The sequence below is a fragment of the Pan paniscus genome, chromosome 1, assembly GCF_029289425.2.
Source record: "Pan paniscus chromosome 1, NHGRI_mPanPan1-v2.0_pri, whole genome shotgun sequence".
NCBI classification, from domain to species: Eukaryota; Metazoa; Chordata; class Mammalia; order Primates; family Hominidae; genus Pan; species Pan paniscus.
In genome coordinates this window covers 151172507-151192831 of record NC_073249.2, presented here as the reverse complement: position 1 = coordinate 151192831, position 20325 = coordinate 151172507, and the positions used below count along the sequence as shown (strand labels likewise).

General features: G+C 37.7%; 1 protein-coding gene across 8 annotated transcripts in view; it reads right to left on the bottom strand.

Annotated features, from left to right (window-relative positions):
• Nucleotides 1-20325, bottom strand: part of SLC44A5 (solute carrier family 44 member 5) — a 514570-nt gene that overhangs the window by 490952 nt on the left and 3293 nt on the right. For 4 of the 8 annotated variants that reach the window (XM_055117228.2, XM_055117202.2, XM_055117204.2 and 1 more), the window contains exons 2-3: nt 19918-19974; nt 8603-8748 (exon numbers count right to left, since the gene is read on the bottom strand). The gene's annotated coding sequence lies outside the window, so the exon portion shown is untranslated. Of the gene's footprint in view, nt 1-8602; nt 8749-18181; nt 18350-19917; nt 19975-20325 lie in introns of all 8 variants that reach the window. The other 4 variants (XM_055117223.2, XM_055117181.2, XM_055117216.2 and 1 more) reach the window with 2 other exon arrangements.

Sequence of the window (20325 nt, the reverse complement as noted above, 5' to 3'; positions counted from 1 at the left end):
CCTGAATGACTACTAGGTACATAACGAAATGAAGGCAGAAATAAAGATGTTCTTTGAAGCCAATGAGAGCAAAGACACAACATACTAGAATCTCTGGGACACACTGAAAGCAGTGTGTAGAGGGAAATTTATAGCACTAAATGCCCACAAGATAAAGCAGGAAAGATCTAAAATTGACACTCTAACATCACAATTAAAAGAACTAGAGAAGCAAGAGCAAACACATTCAAAAGCTAGCAGAAGGCAAGAAATATCTAAGATCAGAGGAGAACTGAAGGAAATAGAGACACAAAAAACCCTTCAAAAAATCAATGAATCCAGAGGCTTGTTTTTTGAAAAGATCAACAAAATTGATAGACTGCTAGCAAGACTAATAAAGAAGAAAAGAGAGAAGAAGCAAATAGATGCAATAAAAAATGATAAAGGGGACATCTCCACCAATCACACAGAAATACAAACTACCATCAGAGAATACTATAAACAACTCTATGCAAATAAGCTGGAAAATCTAGAAGAAATAGATAAATTCCTGGAGACATGCAGCCTCCCAACACTAAACCAGGAAGAAGTTGAATCTCTGAATAGACAAATAACAGGCTCTGAAATTGAGGCAATAATTAATAGCTTACCAACCAAAAGAAGTCCAGGACCAGATGGATTCACAGCCGAATTCTACCAGAGGTACAAGGAGGAACTGGTACCATTCCTTCTGAAACTATTCCAATCAATAGAAAAAGAGGGAATCCTCCCTAACTCATTTTATGAGCCCAGCATCATCCTGATACCAAAGCCTGGCAGAGGCACACAAAAAAAGAGAATTTTAGAGCAATATCCCTGATGAACATCAGTGCAAAAATCCTCAATAAAATACTGGCAAACCAAATCCAGCAGCACATAAAAAAGCTTGTCCACCATGATCGAATGGGCTTCATCCCTGGGATGTGAGGCTGGTTCAACATACGGAAATCAATAAACGTAATCCAGCATATAAACAGAACCAACAACAAAAACCATATGATTATCTCAATAGATGCAGAAAAGGCCTTTGACAAAATTCAACAACGCTTCATGCTAAAAACTCTCAATAAATTAGGTATTGATGGGATGTATCTCAAAATAATAAGAGCTATCTATGACAAACCCACAGCCAGTATCATACTGAATGGGCAAAAACTGGAAGCATTCCCTTTGAAAACTGGCACGAGACAGGGATGCCCTCTCTCACCACTCCTATTCAACATAGTGTTGGAAGTTCTGGCCAGCGCAATCAGGCAAGAGAAAGCAATAAAGGGCATTCAATTAGGAAAAGAGGAAGTAAAATTGTTTCTGTTTGCCAAAGACATGATTGTATATCTAGAAAACCCCATCATCTCAGCCCAAAATCTCCTTAAGCTGATAAGCAACTTCAGCAAAGTCTCAGGATACAAAATCAATGTACAAAAATCACAAGCATTCTTATACACCAACAACAGACAAACAGAGAGCCAAATCACGAGTGAACTCCCATTCACAATTGCTTCAAAGAGAATAAAATACTTAGGAATCCAACCTACAAGGGACGTGAAGGACCTCTTCAAGGAGAACTACAAACCACTGCTCAAGGAAATAAAAGAGGATACAAACAAATGGAAGAACATTCCATGCTCATGGGTAGGAAGAATCAATATCGTGAAAATGGCCATACTGCCCAACATAATTTATAGATTTAATGCCATCCCCAACAAGCTACCAATGACTTTCTTCACAGAATTGGAAAAAACTACTTTAAAGTTCATATGGAACCAAAAAAGAGCCCGCATTGCCAAGTCAATCCTCAGCCAAAAGAACAAAGCTGGAGGCATCATGCTACCTGACTTCAAACTATACTACAAGGCTACAGTAACCTAAACAGCATGGTACTGGTATCAAAACAGAGATATAGATCAATGGAACCGAACAGAGCCCTCAGAAATAATGCCACATATCTACAACCATCTGATCTTTGACAAACCTGAGAAAAACAAGAAATGGGGAAAGGATTCCCTATTTAATAAATGGTGCTGGGAAAACTGGCTAGCCATATGTAGAAAGCTGAAACTGGATCCCTTCCTTACACCTTATACAAAAATTAATTCAAGATGGATTAAAGACTTAAATGTTAGACCTAAAACCATAAAAAGCCTAGAAGAAAACCCAGGCAATACCATTCAGGACATAGGCATAGGCGAGGACTTCATGTCTAAAACACCAGAAGCAATGGCAACAAAAGCCAAAATTGACAAATGGGATCTAATTAAACTCAAGAGCTTCTGCACAGCAAAAGAAACTACCATCAGATTGAACAGGCAACCTACAGAATGGGAGAAAATTTTTGCAATCTACTCATCTGACAAAGGGCTAATATCCAGAATCTACAATGAACTCAAACAAATTTACAAGAAAAAAACAAACAACCCCATCAAAAAGTGGGCAAAGGATATGAACAGACACTTCTCAAAAGAAGACATTTATGCAGCCAAAAGACACATGAAAAAATGCTCATCATCACTGGCCATCAGAGAAATGCAAATCAAAACCACAATGAGATACCACCTCACACCAGTTAGAATGGCAATCATTAAAAAGTCAGGAAACAACAGGTGCTGGAGAGGATGTGGAGAAATAGGAACACTTTTACACTGTTGGTGGGACTGTAAACTAGTTCAACCATTGTGGAAGTCAGTGTGGCGATTCCTCAGGGATCTAGAACTAGAAATACCATTTGACCCAGCCATCCCATTACTGGGTATATACCCAAAGGATTATAAATCATGCTGCTATGAAGACACATGCACACCTATGTTTATTGTGGCACTATTCACAATAGCGAAGACTTGGAACCAACCCAAACGTCCAACGACGATAGACTGGATTAAGAAAATGTGGCACAAATACACCATGGAATACTATGCAACCATAAAAAAGGATGAGTTCATGTCCTTTGTAGGGACACGGATGAAGCTGGAAACCATCATTCTCAGCAAAATATCACAAGGAGAAAAAACCAAACACCGCATGTTCTCACTCATAGGTGGGAATTGAACAATGAGAACACATGGACACAGGAAGGGGAACATCGCACAGCGGGGCCTGTTGTGGGGTGGGGCGAGGGGTGAGGGATAGCTTTAGGAGATACACCTAAGGTTAAATGATGAGTTAATGTGTGCAGCACACCAACATGGCACATGTATACATATGCAACTAACCTGCACATTGTGCTCATGTACCGTAAAACTTAAAGTATAATAAAAAAAAAAAAGAATCTGAAAATTCACTCCTCAGAGTGTGTGTCAGAAGGAATACAGCATGTTCTCTCTTCAGATGTCCTCTGGAGGTCAGGTGCCACGCTTGTTCAATACCAGACCTTGTCTACTCAAAGGTAGCTTTTTGCGTCTGCAGGGAAGCCCATACGAAGCTATAGTGTAGTATTGTCTTTACATGAATCAACAAATTAGCAAAATAAAGGAATCAAAGAAAAAAAAAACCTCCAGGCCAAGCATGGTGGCTCATGCCTGTAGTCCCCGCATTTTGGGACGCTGAGGCAGAAAGATTGCTTGAGCCCAGGAGTTCAAGGCCAGCCTGGGCAACATGGTGGGACCCTGTCTCTAATTAGTTAATTAATTAATAATTAAAAATAAACTTGGAAAACAAAACCAGGGAGAAACTAATGAATCGATGTGTTACACCTGCATATACTGAACGAAAGTATAAACCAAGTATATCTCAAAATAAAACCCAGCCCTAAAAGCTCTTTCTGGAAAGTAACAAATTCTATACAACCATAGGATTATTAGGTATAAGGTATAAAAATCAGGATATTAATATAGTCAATTGTTATGCCCATAGGCTTCTGAGAATTCATTTAAACATACATTATCAGTGATTACTCAATATAAGCTCTCTTTAACAACAGGAAAATAAAGCTCAGCAGAACATCATGTCTCATACCTGTAATCCTAGCACTTAGGGAGGCTGACGGGGGAGGACTGCTTGAGCCCAGGAGTTCAAGTACAGCCTATGCAAAATACCAATACCTCAGCTCAAACAGACAAAGATTCTTATGTTCTGGTTAGTTTGGGTTTCTTTATTCAAAGCAATAAAATTTGTAATTTTCTCCCTAAAAAATCTGCACCTATTTCATTACATTTCCTCTTAGTTATGGTTTCAATGCTGTTGTGAATAATACTTTCTTTTCCATTATGTTTTGTAGTGGTTATTACTGGTTTGTATAAAAAGTATTGATTTTATATGTTGATCTTGAAGCATAGTGTACTACCTTGCATGTGGTAAGAGACCAATAACTGTTTAATATTATTTCTATGTAGACAATGATATCATCTACAAATAATGACATTGTTATCTTTCTTTTTTCTAATTCCCAAATTTCTTATTTCTATTTCTTCTTACATTACATAGTCGGGGATCTCCAGCACTAAACAACAGAATTAACAGCATCTTGTTTCTAACTTAAATGGAAATGCACTGTTTGATAGTTACTACAGGTTTTGGTTCTCTCTAACAGGTAACTTAGCTAGTTTTCCTAGTTTGCTGAGATTCTTGTGTCATGTATCATGAATAAACATGATAATCATGTGGTTTATTCATGTTTATCTATATCAGCTGAGATAATCATATGTCCCCCCATTAATCAGATAATATACCTACTATGTGCCCACAAAAGTAAGTAAATAAAAATCAGATATATAGCATAACATTAATGAATTTTTGGATGTTGGATCATTTTTGCACTACAGAGATAAATCCTACTTAGTCATGATATGTTCATATTGCTAACTTTAGTTTGCTTGTCCAATCATAAGAGTGATCACACAACACCTTTTTCTTATACTCCCCTTTCTAGTTTTAGTATCAAGTTTATACTATCTTAATAAAAATGAGTTGCATTGCTGTCTTTTTCTATTGTCTGAATTAGTTTATATATGATAAGACTCACCTATTTCTTGAAAGAACGAATCTATAAAACCATCCAGAGCTTGAGGCAGTGTGGTTGGAGGGCGGTTGATAGTTTATTCAGGTTTACACTTTCCCCTTGATACAATTTTCGTGATTTACATGTTTCTAGAAAGTGTCTGCTTTATTTCTATACTCACAAAACTTTTCGTGCATTCTCTGATTTTTTTAAATATTCACTAAATCTATAGTTATCCCTTTTTATTATAATACTGTTTATACATTTTCTCATCTTTTCCTCAGTCTCGCTAGAGGTATATCTATTTTATTAAATAATCAGCTGTGTTTTTGTTTGTTTGTTTGAGACAGAGTCTTGCTCTGTTGCCCAGACTGGAGTGCAGTGGTGCAATCTTGGCTCACAGCAACCTCCACCCTGCACCGGGTTCAAGTGATTCTCTAGCCTCAGCCTCCCAGGTAGCTTGGATTACAGGTGCACCACCATGCCAGACTAATTTTTGTATTTTTAGTAGAGACGGGTTTTGCCATGATGGCCAGGCTGGTCTCAAACTTCTGGCCTCAAGTAATCCTCCTGCCTTAGCCTCCCAAATTGCTAGGATTACAGGTGTGAGCCACCATGCCCAGCCTCATCAGCTTTTGACTTTGTTAATTCCATTACTTATTTTCTGCTACATTAATAGCGGAATCTTTTGTTCCTTCCTTGTACTTTATTCAGGTTTACTCTGGTTGGTTCATTGCTTTTTAAAAATCTTTCTGAGCTAGGTATTTCACCGTTTTTTGATTTTTGAAAAAGATGTGTTCAAGGTAATAAATTTCCCCTAAGTCCACTAATTCTAATATGTGGTTTTTTATTAAAGAGTTCAAAATATTTTGTTTTGATTTCTTCTTTAACTTACAAATCACTGGAGTTCATTTCTAAGTTTCCAAATGCATGGAAACTTGTTATTAGAGAACACAGTATGTTATATAATATTAGTTCAAAAAAATTTGATGAGGTTCTTCTTTTGACCTCAAATATAATTTTTGCAAATATTCCATGTATACTTCAATTTAAAAATTATTTTCTCTATTTACTCTGCACAGATGTATATTTTATCACCCTTACTAATTTTGTTGTTAATCTATATTATTAATGTTTTCTTACTGAGGTACTGATTTCTGAGAGTATTACATTAAAATTACCTAGTGTGATTGTAAATTTGTCATTTTTTCAATATATCTGTTATTTTTGCTCTTTATGGGCCCTGCTTCTGTTATTAAACACAAATATTTTCCATCTCTTTATTTTCAATGTTTCTGTATTGTTTTGCCTTGTGATTCTTGCAAGCAACATATCTGATCATTTTTTAGAAGGCAATTTTGTGATGAGTGATGTTTATCTGATTTCTGTCATATTGTCCCATGTGTCCTGTTTACCAATTCATTTTTCTTTTTTTCATTTTGGATTGATACATTTTCCTGTTTCTTTTGCTTCCCAACTGCTACTGTAGTGTCCACAGCAGCTAACACGTGAAATATTTCTCATGATTGGTAATTTTATAAGCCTCTCACTCTCCCTCAATTGCAGCTTTACTGAAGGATGACTGATTTTATCTCTAAAATACCTTCTAAGACCCATTAAAGAAACTTCATGCTTGCTACCTAGTTTGTATGTTGAGGAAGACCATTCCAGATATACTTACAAATTTTGGTGAGAATCTGTTTAGTCTTTTTCACATGATACGGTAACAGAAAATTGACCATATTTTAATATGTGTATGTAAAGAATAATATGTATATAATAATGGAACTATTTAAAATCTAGTTAACAACAAATTAATAAATGCCAGGTCTGTCCCATAGACCCTGGCTGACAGATGAAATGAGTACTCAGACACAGGTATGCAGTTTAAGAGCAGCTAGGTGACTGCCTGGCTCTAGTGGCCAGAGAGCAGCCTCAAGAAGCTGGAGCTGCTTGTTTTTATTCAGTGCAGGCACAATGCCAAAAACCTGGAGTCAACACAACCTGTAGGTAATTCACATTTTTTTTCTCCTTTCTGAGAACTTCATGTGCAGATGATCAAAGGTCAGTTCCTGGTCAACATAAGTAAACAAGCCTGTTTAAGATTAATTACCCCACACTCCCTTGTACCTACTCCTTGACCTCTGACTCAGGGTTATAGAACAGCTGCCTTCAGCTATTCTCCCCCAGGGCTCTGCAGAACCTTCTGACCTTTGAGAAGGTTTGCGTCCTTTCCCTATAGTTTTTCCCACTACTCTGACGGATCCCCCACAAATAAAAGGTATTCTGCTTTACTTGATAATCTTATTTTTTATAATTTCTATGAAAACCCTATCCTCTTGCCATTGTTTTGAAACCTCAAAAGTATTCCTTGTAAAGGGTTTCCAAATATATGACCTGGAGAACAAAACAGAAAAATCAAAAGAAAGACAGTACTCCAGGGGAAAAATATCAAATTTGGATAAATTGATTAATACAGTAAAAGTCCAACATGACTATTAATCAAAATATGCAAATTAAAATGTTACAAATTTTCATCTATTAACTTGTCAAAGATGAAAAAATAAGGAAAGTTGGGAAGAAATTGCTATTGATTAAATTAGGTAACTTGTATGGTATTTGACATGTAGTTGGCACATAGTAATTATTTAATAAATACTACTAAATGTATTATTGCTCTTAATATTATAATTTTATTTGACAAGGCTAGTGGGAATGTTAACTGGTAAAATATTTCTAGAGATTATATCAAAATCCTTAAAAATGTTTATTCTCGGCTGGGTGCGGTGGCTCACACCTGTAATCCCAGCACTTTGGGAGGCCAAGGTGGGCAGATACCTGAGGTCAGGAGTTTGAGACCAGCCTGGCAACATGGGGAAACCCCATCTCTACTGAAAATACAAAAAAAAAAAGCCGGGCATGGTGGCATGTGCCTGTTATCCCAGCTAATCAGGAGGCTGAGACAGGAGAATCGCTTGAACCCATGAGGTGGAGGTTGCAGTGAGCCAAGATGGCGCCACTGCACTCCAGCCTGTGTGACAGAGCAAGACTCTGTCTCAAAAAAAAAAAAGTTTATTTTCTTTGACCCAGGAAGTATGTGAATTTCAGGATTATGTGCCAAAGAAATAACTGGATAAGTACACAGTGATACAAGTTCAATGATGGTTATTTCACCACTGCTTAAAAAAGTAAAAATATTAGTCTATATAGTCAACAATATGAAATTGGAAAACTAAATTCTGATATTTAGTATATAGTTTGTGAAAACATTAAAAACGATGGCAATTATATCTTTATGGGGGAAATGTTCATGATTACTATATTTTCAAAAGGCAAATATAAAATTATACATATAATAAAACTCAACCTTTCCTCCAGAAAAACCTCAACTTTGTAAAAATAAGATTATAAATATATGTCTGTATTCTATGCACTAAATTATACAAGCTATATATCAAATATTAACATAATTTATTTTTGTATTTATCTTAATTTGTGGGGTTTTAAAATAATTAGCCCGTACTTATAATCTTATGAATCAATCTTATTTTAAAAATAAGTCAGTTTAAACCTGTTGTGGCAATTTTGCTATCATTCCTGTCCCACTCTCCTTCTTGTTCTTGTTCTTAGCTATTTTGGCTATGTTAAACTTGCCTTTGTTAATCCCGGATACTGATGAGTTGTTGCTGTGCTATGATTTTGACCTCCCGGTAACTCAACCACTTATGATCTTAATCTCAGAGTTTTAACTTGATTCTCCTGGTTGAAACTTTCCTGGTTCCAGTCCATGACTCTTTAACCTATAACCAAATATACACGGCTCCCTTTAGCCTATAACCAAATGTATGCAAGTCCCTCAGTATAAACTGATACTTCCAGTTCAACATCAGATTAAGAGTACATGCTGAGATTTCAAATACTTAGAAATCTATTTTAAGTTTTTGAAAAGCATATATGTAGAAAAACACAATAACTAGACCTGTAGGAAGGAGGTATTATTACATACTGATACTCATTATTATGAAAAACTGTTAAATCATTATTATGAAATCTTATTACAGACCGATCCTGGTTCAAAATACTCACATCGCCAAGAATTTTTAACTATCTGAAGCTCAAGTCTTTGAAGTATGATAGTGGGGAGAATGAGTAATGGCTTATTCAGGTTTTTTCCTTCTTCTTGATGTAATTATGGTAATTTCTACAGTTATGGAAAAGTATGTTTTGTTTCCAAATTTATTAACAAAACTTTTCATAGCACTCCTGTGGTTTTTAAAAATCTCTCCTAAATCTGTAGCTATTCCTCCTATAAAGTCTAAAACTGTTTAAACATTGTATCTTTTATCAGTCTTGCTAGAGGCACGCCTATTTTTAGTTTTTTTTCTCAAAAATCAGTTTTTAATTTTGTTGATTCCACTGTTTGTTTTCTACTACACTAATTCCTGTTCTTGTACACAAATGCTTATAGCAGCTTTATTTGTAATACTCATAAACTAGAAACAACCTAAATATCCATCAATGAATTCTGGTATATCCAACAAAATGCTACTCGGCAGAAAAGGAACAATTAGTGATACTCGAATATGAATGAATCTTAAAATTATGGTAAATAAGTAAGCCAAAAAAGGTACATACTGTATGATTCCATTTATATAAAATTCTAGAAAATGCAAATTAATCTACAGTGACAGAAGCAGATCAGTGGATGCCTGGGAACAGGAATGAAGGAAGGATAAAAAAGGGGCATGAGGAAATTCTGGGGTGATGGAAATACTTGTCATCTTGATTGTGGTGATGGTTTCACAGGTGTATACATATATCAAAACTCATTCAAGTTGTTCAAGTTGTACAATTTAAATATGTAGAGTTAATTGTACATCAGTTATACCTTAAGAGAGCTGTTGGCCAGGTACGGTAGCTCATGCCTGTAATCCCAGCAATTTAGGAGTCTGAGGCAGGAAGACTGCTTGAACCCAGGAGTTTGAGATGAGCCTGGGCAACATGGTGAGACCCCCATCTCTACAAAAACTTTCAAAATTAAAAAATTAGCCAGAAGTGGTAGCATGTGCCCATAGTCCCAGCTACTTGGGAGGCTGAGGTGAGAGAATCACTTGAGCCCAGGAGGTCAAGGTTGCAGTGACCTGTGATCCCACCTCTGCACTCCAGCCTGGGTAACAGAGAGAGACCCTACTTAAAAAAAAAAAAAAAAGAAAAAAAAAAAGAAAAGGAAAAAATAAGCAGTTAAATAAAAGCTAAAAAGCATAGAGATAGATGAGTACACAAAGCACAGAATCTTTGTAACTAGGCACAATTTAGCTTGATTAGCATAGCTCCCTATAAAAAGGGAAATGGTTCCTTGGTTCTTATGGTTGCAGCAGAGATCTGCTCAGGCTATTTTAAGAGGTTTTACTATGAAGATACGGCAAGACTCTTATGCTACTCCAAGAACAAAGTGCCAAAGTATAATATGGTCTAGTGACAACTGAAACCAGAAGGCAGGTCTTAGAAACAACTAATATAATCATCTCTATTTGAAGATGTGAAGTTTTTATTTTCCTGTCTCTCCTGGTAATTTTATTTTTCTTTACTCATTTTCTCTCTACCCATTGGCTTCCCCTGTTCCTAGTTTCTGTTTCTCTATAACTTTAGCTTGCACATGACAATCATGAGCTATTGGTGAACTTTCAGTTGCCCACAACCAACACCTCTGCTTCTATGACTTAAATTCCCAAGACAGCCAATCTGATTGACTAAATTCATCATTTTGTGCCAGGCTATTGGTAAAATCCTGACTGGCTCATGAATTGACTTCTGTTAGGTCAGACTGCATATCCCTTGGCCCAAACAGCCATAGGCCAGAGGCAGCAAGGTCACTGATAGTTCAGAACACAGCTGCTTGGGGAGCACAAGAGCTACGCAGGGCAAATTCCCATAGAAGCAGATATAAAGGCAACAGCCAGTTCTTGACATCTCTAGTAGACTCACTTTATGCTGAAATTATGTCATCAACCAAGTGACCTGTGGGCCTCTTGTTGGTCGTATCAACTGAAGAAAAAAATAAATCAAACTTTTAAAAAATAGTTTTATTCAGAAGTCTTACTGAGGACTGTAGACCACAGACTACAGCATGGGAGCTGTTCTGTCAGACTGCTTCAGCACAATATTTCAGCTCATGGCTAATAAATAGGTAGCAGGAGTTTAGTATGTGAAAAATCATACCAAAGTTGGGTACAGTAGTACATCTGATTTATTCCATCAGATGCTATCTTATGTGCAGGAAAAGTCAAGGACAAGGGTCATTTTTCTTTCAAGGAATATAGTGACTCAGGCAAGAGATGTGGGGGTATGGTGATGTGCTCTATCTTGTTTGTCCTCAAAGCATCCCTCTGTCTCAGAATCAGAGACTTTGTGAAATCATGCTGGCAAGCAGAAATGAGCAAGTATGACTTCTTATCTTTGCTACTTTGTCTCTCAGGCATCTCCTTATATGACCATCTTATTCTGACTCTTGCCAACACAAGAGTTCCATTAATATTACTGTTTGGTCTCAGATATTTCCAGTTTCTTTTCAAATCCCTCCAGGTATAGTCCTCTCACTCTAGTTCTGGATTATGCTCTATTCTTTGGCTGTCAAAGGATTTTGGCATTTGAAGGTGGCATTTACTAAGCACAGTGTGTCTGATCTAACCATATAAGCATTCTCTTTGTCCTTCTATTGGTTTCCAAGACCTAGGAAATCCTACTCTTGCCCCTAACTTGTTTCTCTCTGTTTTCTGACTGGAAGAATGTACACTACATGGTAAAGACTGGTTTTACCCTTTGGTAAATCTCAGCTCCTTCACCTATTATGGTCCAAATTAGAATCTGAGTTTACTATCTGATCTTATTTGGGAAAACTGATAATTTCATATTTCTGAGTCTGCAAAGTTAAAAAGGTCTATCTGTGGTTCCAAGGTGACATACCTCCTAAGGGCCACCTAAAAATGAATATACAGATTAATCTTTCAAATGTAAAAGAAAGAAGTCGTTAAGAGAGAAAACCTCACTAAGTATTAGTTCCTGGGATCTAAGCCAAATAGCTACATCTAGTGCCTGAAGTAGGATCAACAATTTTTAAGCATGACTTTTGCTCTATAAACAGAAGTGTCAATGAATGTGAAACTGGCTTTTCACTGGCAAGGCTGACAAAGCCTTAAGTAACACCAGATGCTTGGCAGTGGTACAATCATAAATTACTTTCGTATGAAATAACTTTTTATAAAAACATAATGTAATGTGCCCAGTTCTATTACTATTGCTACAGAAGACAAAACAAGCATTTGAGAAAAAAAAAAAAAAAACATGGAAAAGAAAAAAAAAATCAGGTACCAAAAAATGCTGTCGTTTAAAAAAAATTAGTTTTATAATTACAATTCAATCATCTTTTTTTCTATTTATCTGAGGGAAAAAAATATGAATGCTACCAAGAGTTTTGCACTTGGCTCAAACTCACCTTCTCTCAAACTACCGTCATAATTCTTAATAATTTCAATATTCACAAAGATGATCCCTCCAGCAACATGGCCTCTCAGTTCTCTGGCTTCCCTTCCTACAGTAATCCTGCTATATACTTCAAAAGCTCACTCCACGATGACAACCTAGACCTTGACTTTACTATAACTGCTCCTGTTCTACCTAACCACTACCCTCTATCATTTCAGCTCATTCTCTCCAATCTTCCAGTTCCATTAACTTTTCAAACTCACTAGGCATGCCAATGTATTGAACCTATTACCTCTGTATTTTTATTCACCCCTCACATCCTTACTTCTCAAGTGTAAAGAAATAGGAGACAGTGTATATTGATATAATAATTTTATACTCTTTCCTCAAACTTCCAACATTTCCTCATTCTCTGCTAATGACCTTATTTCCTATTTCATTGAGAAATAGGAACAATCAGAAGAAAGTCTCCAACTATTTCCTCCATAATGTCTACCAATCTATGGGCATCTAAACTCATATACTCTTACTTTCCTTTCTGCATGAAGGTCTTCTCCTCAGGAATATATGACTACATATAAGATTTTGTATTTAACTCCAAAGGATTCTCAGATCCATTTTAAGTTTATTCAGGAACTGCAGGTTAAGAACCACTAACCTGGAGAACTAAAGATAGCCTATCAATTATATCATATGCCCATGGGTTAGGGAGAGATGCGGTGGAGGCCAAAGCAACTTTATCTTGGGTGCTACTTTGCAATGATGACTTCTGACTCACCCTATTTCTGAGAACACCTGTAAGATTTATATTGTATCTATTGTCCCTTGTGTAAGGACACATAATTAAAGTAAGTCCTGCCCTTAGGTCAAAATGATCTTGATGTTATTATATTTAAATTATGCTATACGTCTCTCTGAGTCACTCTTTCCTTATGGTATATAAGTCCTAGGTCTGGGGAAAATGGCACTGAGATCTGACACTTTGTTGCCCAAGCTGAAGTGTGGTGGCACAAACACAGCTGAATGCAACCTTAACCTCCCGGGCTCGAGCAATCTTCCTGCCTCAGCTTCTCAAGTAGCTGCGTGTACAGGTGTGTGCCACCACACAAAGGAAATTTTTTACTTTTTGTAGAGATGGGATCTCACTATGTTGTCCAGGCTGGTCTCAAACTCCTGGGCTTAAGCCTCCTGCCTTGGCCTCCCAAAGTGCTGAGATTATAGGTGTGAGACACTGTTCTCAACCTTGATGAACATATATGCAAAAATCCTCAACAAAATGTTAGTAAATCAAATCCAGCAGCACATCAAAAAGCTAATCCACCAGGATCAAGTAGGCTTTATCCCTGGGATAAAAGGTTGGTTCAACATATGCAAATCAGTAAATGTGATTCATCACACAAACAGAACTAAAGATAAAAACCACATGATCATCTCAGTAGATGCAGAAAAGTCTTGATAAAAGTCAACATTCCGTCATGTTAAAAACCCTCAACTAACTAGGTACTGAAGTGATGGCTCAAAACAATAAGAGTCATCTATGACAAACCCATACTGCCAACACCATACTGAAGAGACAAGGATGCCCACTCTTACCACTCCTATTCAACACAGTACTGGAATTCCTAGCCAGGGCAATCAGGCAAGGGAAAGAAATAAAAGGCACCCAAGTAGAAAGAGAGGAAGTCAAGATGATGGAAGTCAGCAACATCTCTCTTTGCAGACAATGTAATTCTATACCTATAAAATCCCAGTCTCTGCCCAAAAGCTCCTAAGTCTGATAAACCACTTCAGCAAAATTTCAATGTACAAAAATCAGTAGTATTTTCTTTTTTTTGAGATGGAGTCTCACTCTGTCACCCAGGCTGGAGTGCAGTGGCACGATCTCAGCTCACTGCAACCTCCACCTCCTGGGTTCAAGCAATTCTCCTGCCTCAGCCTCCTGAGTAGCTGGGATTACAGGCATGTGCCACCACACCCAGCTAATTTTTGTATTTTTAGTAGAGACAAGGTTTCACCATGTTGGCCAGGCTGGTCTCAAACTCCCGACCTCAGGTGTTCCACTCACCTCGGCATCCCAAAGTGCTGGGATTACAGGTGTGAGCCACTGCACCCAGCAAAAATCAGCAGCATTTCTATACACCAACAATGTTCAAGCTGAGAGCCAAATCAAGAATGCAGTCCAATTCACAACAGGCACAAAAAGAACAAAATACCTAGAAATATAGCTAACCAGGGAGGTGGAAGATCTCTACGAGAATTACAAAACACTGCTCAAAGAAATCACACACAACACAGAAAAATAGAAAAACATTCCATGCTCATGGATAGGAAGAATCAATATTGTTAGAATGACTATACTTCCCAAAGCAATTTACAGATTCAATGCTATTCCTGTCAAACTACCAATGGCATTCTTCACAGAGTTTAAAAAAACAATATTTTAAAATGTATGTGAACCAAAAAGGAGCCCAAATAGCCAGGGCAACCCTAAGCAAAAAGAACAAAGCTAGAGACATCATGCTACCCAAATTCAAACTATACTACAAGGCTACAGTAACCAAAATGGCATAGTACTGGTACAAAAACAGACGTAAAGACCAATGGAACAGAATAGAGAGCCCAGAAGTAAAGCTGCACACCTACAACCATCTGATCTTCAACAAAGTCAACAAAAACAAGCAATGCGGATAAGACTCCCTATTCAATAAATGGTGTTGAGGTAACTGGCTACCCATATGCAGAAAATTAAAACTGGATGCCTTCTTTATATCATATACAAAAATTAACTTAAGGTGGAGTAAAGCCATAAATGTAAAAGCTAAAACTATAAAAACTCTGGAAAATAACCTAGGAAATACCATTCTGGACACAAGCCCTGGCAAAGATTTCATGACAAAGACGACAAAAACAATTGCAACAAAAATGAAAATTGACAAATAGGACCTAATTAAAGTAATGAGCTTCTGCATAGCAAAATAAACCATCAACAAAGTAAGCAGACAACCTACAGAATGGTAGAAAGTATTTGCAAACAAAGATCTAATATAAAATATTTGCAACGAAGGTCAATATCTAGAATCTATAAGGAATTTAAATAAATTAACAAGCAAAAAGCAAACAATTCCGTTAAAAAGTAAGCAAAAGACATGAACAGATACTTTTGAAAAGAAGAGAGACACGTGGCCAACAAGCATATGAAAAAATGCTCATCATCAGTAATCAATAGAGAAATGCAAATCAAAACCACAATGAGATACCATCTCACACCAGTCAGAATCTCTATCATTAAAAAGCCAAAACATAACAGATGCTGGCAAGGTTGTGGAGAAAAGGGAACACTGGCCTGGCACATTGGTTCACACCTGTAATCCCACTACTTGGGAGGCCGAGGTGGAGGATTGCTTGAGTCCCAGAGTTAGAGACCAGCCTGGGCAACATAAAGAGATCCCACTTCTGCAAAAAATTAGCCAGGCACGGTGGCCTGTGCCTGTAGTCCCAGCCACTTGGGAAGCTGAGGAAGGAAGATGGTTTGGGCTGGGGAGGTCGAGGCTGAAGTGAGCCATGATCACGCCGCTGCACTCCAGCCCAAGTGACAGAGTGGCACTCTGTCTCAAAAAAAGGAAAAACAAAAAGAAAAGGGAATGCTTATACACTACTGATGGCAATGTAAATTAGTTCAGCCACTGTGGAAAGCAATGTGGCGATTTCTCAAAGAACTCAATACAGAATTACCAGAAATCCCATTACTGGGCATATACCCAAAGGAATATACATCATTCTACCATAAAGACACACGCACATGTATGTTTATCGCAGCATTATTCACAACAGAAAAGACACGGAGTCAACCTAAATGCCCATCAACTGTAGACTGGATAAAGAAAATATGGTGGCCGGGCATGCTGGCTCATGCCTGTAATCCTAGCACTTTAGGAGGCTGAGGTGGGCAGATTGCCTGAGCTCAGGAGTTCAAGACCAGCCTGGGCAACATGGTGAAACCCCATCTCTACTAAAATACAAAAAAAATTAGCTGGGCGTCGTGGCATGTGCCTGTAGTCCCAGCTACTTGGGAGGCTGAGGCAGGAGAATCGCTTGAACCCGGGAGGCAGAAGTTGCAGTGAGCCGAGATCGCGCCACTGCACTCCAGCCTGGGCAACAGAGCAAGACTCCATCTCCAAAAAAAAATAAAATAAAATAATAAAATATGGTACATATATACCACAGAATACTCTACAGCCATGAAAAGAAATAAGATCGTGTCATTTGCAGCAACACAGATGGCACTCAAGGTCATTATTCTAAGCGCATTTACACAGGAACAGAAAATGAAATATTGGCCCAGCGCTGTGGCTCATGCCTGTAATCCCAGCTACTCCGTAGGCTGAGGCACGAGAATCACTTGAATCTCGGAGACAGAGGTTGCAGTGAGCCGAGATTGGGCCACTGCACTCCAGTCTGGGAGAGAGAGTGAGACCCTGTCTCAAAAAAAAAAAAGAAAAGAAAAGAAAAAATATCAGAAGTTCTCACTCATAAGTAGGATCTGAACATTGAGAGTACACATGGACACAAAGAAGGAAACAACAGACACTGGGGCTACTTGAGGGTGGAGGGTAGGAAGAGGGAGATCAAAAAACTACCTATTGGGTACTACACTTATTATCTGGGTGACAAAATAATCTGTGCACCAAACCTGTGACATGCACTTTACCTATATAATAAACCTGCACACGTACCTCTGAACCTAAAATAATTTTTTTAAAAAAATAAGGTGAATTTAAAAATATGTATATTGATGGGGGTGAAACTTAGAGAAAAATTAGAGTCATGGGACTCATCCCAGCAAGGTGGGAATCTTCAAATGGTTATTAAGAAATGGAATGAATAAAATGGAAATTGATGGGGTTAAAACAAAGGTCTTAATACAACACTACCAAAAGTTCAGTGGACCAAAGGGAGCCCCTGCTGGTCCCTCAACATTAAAGGGCCAATTTTCTGTATTTGCCCGATTGGAGAAATTGTAAAAGAGAAAGCTGACCAACAACTGCCTGAGGTAATGTTGAGGTGGTTAATGAAGATATACAAAGTTCCTTGGCTCAATTCCCTACTGGGAACACAAAGTGTTTTTCACCAGAGGCTTTTTTACAAAATGATCTTGGGTGGAGAAGAAAAGTTTCTGGGTCTAGAACACAAAAATGTAAAGATTGATAGGATTATGAAAGTTAAAAAGTTTATAAATAAACTTTACATAAAGTTGTGACACCTTTACTTAAACGTTTCATGAAAATGGACATTGTATCTGACCAGAGCATGTTTCTCCTACTTAGTACTGCAAACTAGAAGGCATTTCTAGTAATGGTAAATCTGCCATTTAAGCAATATTAACTGGACATGCTAAATGGGAGCCAGTAAATTGCTCAAGCCCTCAGAGGGTAGAGTAGAAGATGGAGTGCTGGTAGGGATGAAACCTCCACTTGATAGCTCTTTGTGGAGTGTTTACTAGGGGTCATGGAAAAAGCCTGTGAGCACCTCCCAACAACCACTACTGGGACTGTGGACTACAGAATTTCTACTTGAGAGGCATTTCTGCCTTGGAATGGGACATTAACAGAAGCTATCCCTATGACTGGAGGACATAAAATGATCTTGACACCTAAAATACACATGCTGTCTGGAGTGATGTCAGAGAAACACTCTAACGGGGATAGCAGTGCCCAGAAGAGTACATAATAAAATGGGAATGGATCTTGCTACCTGAGGAGTGCAAAGAGGATATACTCATGAGCTGCGAGCCTCTTTCTCTCCTAGGACTGATCCTGGAACTGGTGAGGAGTTGCTGGATACCATAGTACCTGACAAACAGCTCTAACCTAAGAGTTGCTTGGCTTGTGGATGGCAGTTCCAAGGTCATCAGGCAACATCCTGTTTGGAAGGCATTACTCTGATTGAAGAAGAGTCAAGAAAACTTTTTTGTTTTGAGCTCTTTATAACTTATAATGATTAAGTATATTTTTGTAAGCAAAATTTGTCCTTCTCTCTATATGAGTTCTCCCAAATTTGAAAACTATTTGTGTTATTTTATGGCAATATAGTTATGTACATATGTTCAATATGAATTTTTTCTTTTGTAATAGGACACAATTGGAGACACATTATTTTACCAAGGCTTTGACTGGAATGGTCTATTTTCAGACATGATCAATCTGCTTGGGGAATTGAAGTTGACTGCAGAGAGCCAATAAAAAGCCCGTGGAAAGACTGGTTCCCTAAGAAGTTTCCTGACCCGTGGTAAGTAATGAATGTCACTTTCTAACAGGATCAGAAATCTCAAGATATTTTGAGACCTCAAGAAGAGAGAAATTTGTACAGGTATTATAAATGCAGTCTAATGGTGAATCCTTGGCTTTGCTTCTGGCATTGAGGCTTTAAAACACTGGAATAAAAAATTCTGACAGTTCTAGCAAAGCCAACTTAAAAGGAGCCTATATGGCTGATCACTATTCCTGCTACAATTTATTCAAATAACCAGGCCAATATAATGAGACAAATTTATTTTGCAAATAAATTGGTCCTAGTATAATTTATCCTTGGTAGAAATAAGAAAACTGGAGAAAAAAAAATCTTAGATTCTAGCCCTGACCACTGCTTTTGAGTTTTTATAATCTGCCTATAATTTGGACTAAATCCTGAATTATTTCCTGGCTACAAGAAGTCTCTAAAAAGGAACTCGGTTTTAATTTTCTTCATGATGCTTTTAGTTGGCTGCTTACTCGAATAGGCTCCTTTCATTTTTGTTCTGGCATACAAATTCTCTTCTGATTGTAATCCTTGTGTGGATTGTATTTCTACTATTCAAATTATTGATGCTATGTATCTTTTGTTGTTTTACTTCCGAGAAAACTAAAGTCATGGTATTCTGAAGACTAGAGAAATTCAACGAAGCCTGTCAATCTCCCTTGTTTGAAATCCCAAGGAGTATGTTGGCAATGAGAAACCAATATGGCCCAGTGGGATTTCAAAGGCTCTGGGACCATTGCAAAAAAGAAGGGTGCGTGAGACTCTACACATGAATTAGTGGAATGTGGAGGACAAAGCAACTCCACCTAGGATGTTAATCCACCATGTGGACTTCCCCTATTCTGGGAAGGCTTCTAAGATTTCCCCTCTCTCTATTGTTTCTTGTGTAAAAGCATGTACTTACTGTAAATCCTGCCCTTAGATCAAGACAACTTTGATGTTATTGTATTTCAATTGTCCTACATGTCCCTTCTGAGTCACCCTTTCCCTGTGGCATACAAGCCCTGGGTCTGAGGGGTAATGGCACTGGGATCCACCATCTTGTCTCACTGCCGCCTGAGATGCAGACAGGGCTTCTGTTTTTAAGTCTCCATTAAATGTTTCTTTTTGAGAAACGTTAATATGTCAGCCTCTTTCTTTAGCCTCTCAGCTTCCTTAGACTTTGGAGCGTAGGTCTGTATAGTCCTGCTTACCTTGAAATAGATGGGTTAGGGAGAAGGAACACCAGGGAGACGTTCGAATTATTTCACCTAAAAATGTAGAGAAGATTTGTGAAACAGTGCTTAATTAATAAAAAGGTATTTCTTGAGAGATGGTTCCATTCCTACTACTGGCAAAAATGTAGATGAAAGATTGTTTGGCATGATGCCAAATATTACCCTATAAATTACTTCCTAATTGCAAAGGGAAAACTATAACTTTACCATAGAAAGAACTGTCTGTCAATAATCAAATGATCAAATAGCATTGTCAACAAAGAGTCAAACTTTGTAAAATATTTGAAGAGATTTATTCCGAGCCAAATATGAGTGATCATGGCCCACGACACAGTCCTTGGGAGATCCTGAGAACATGTGCTCAGGGTGGTTGGGGTGCAGGTT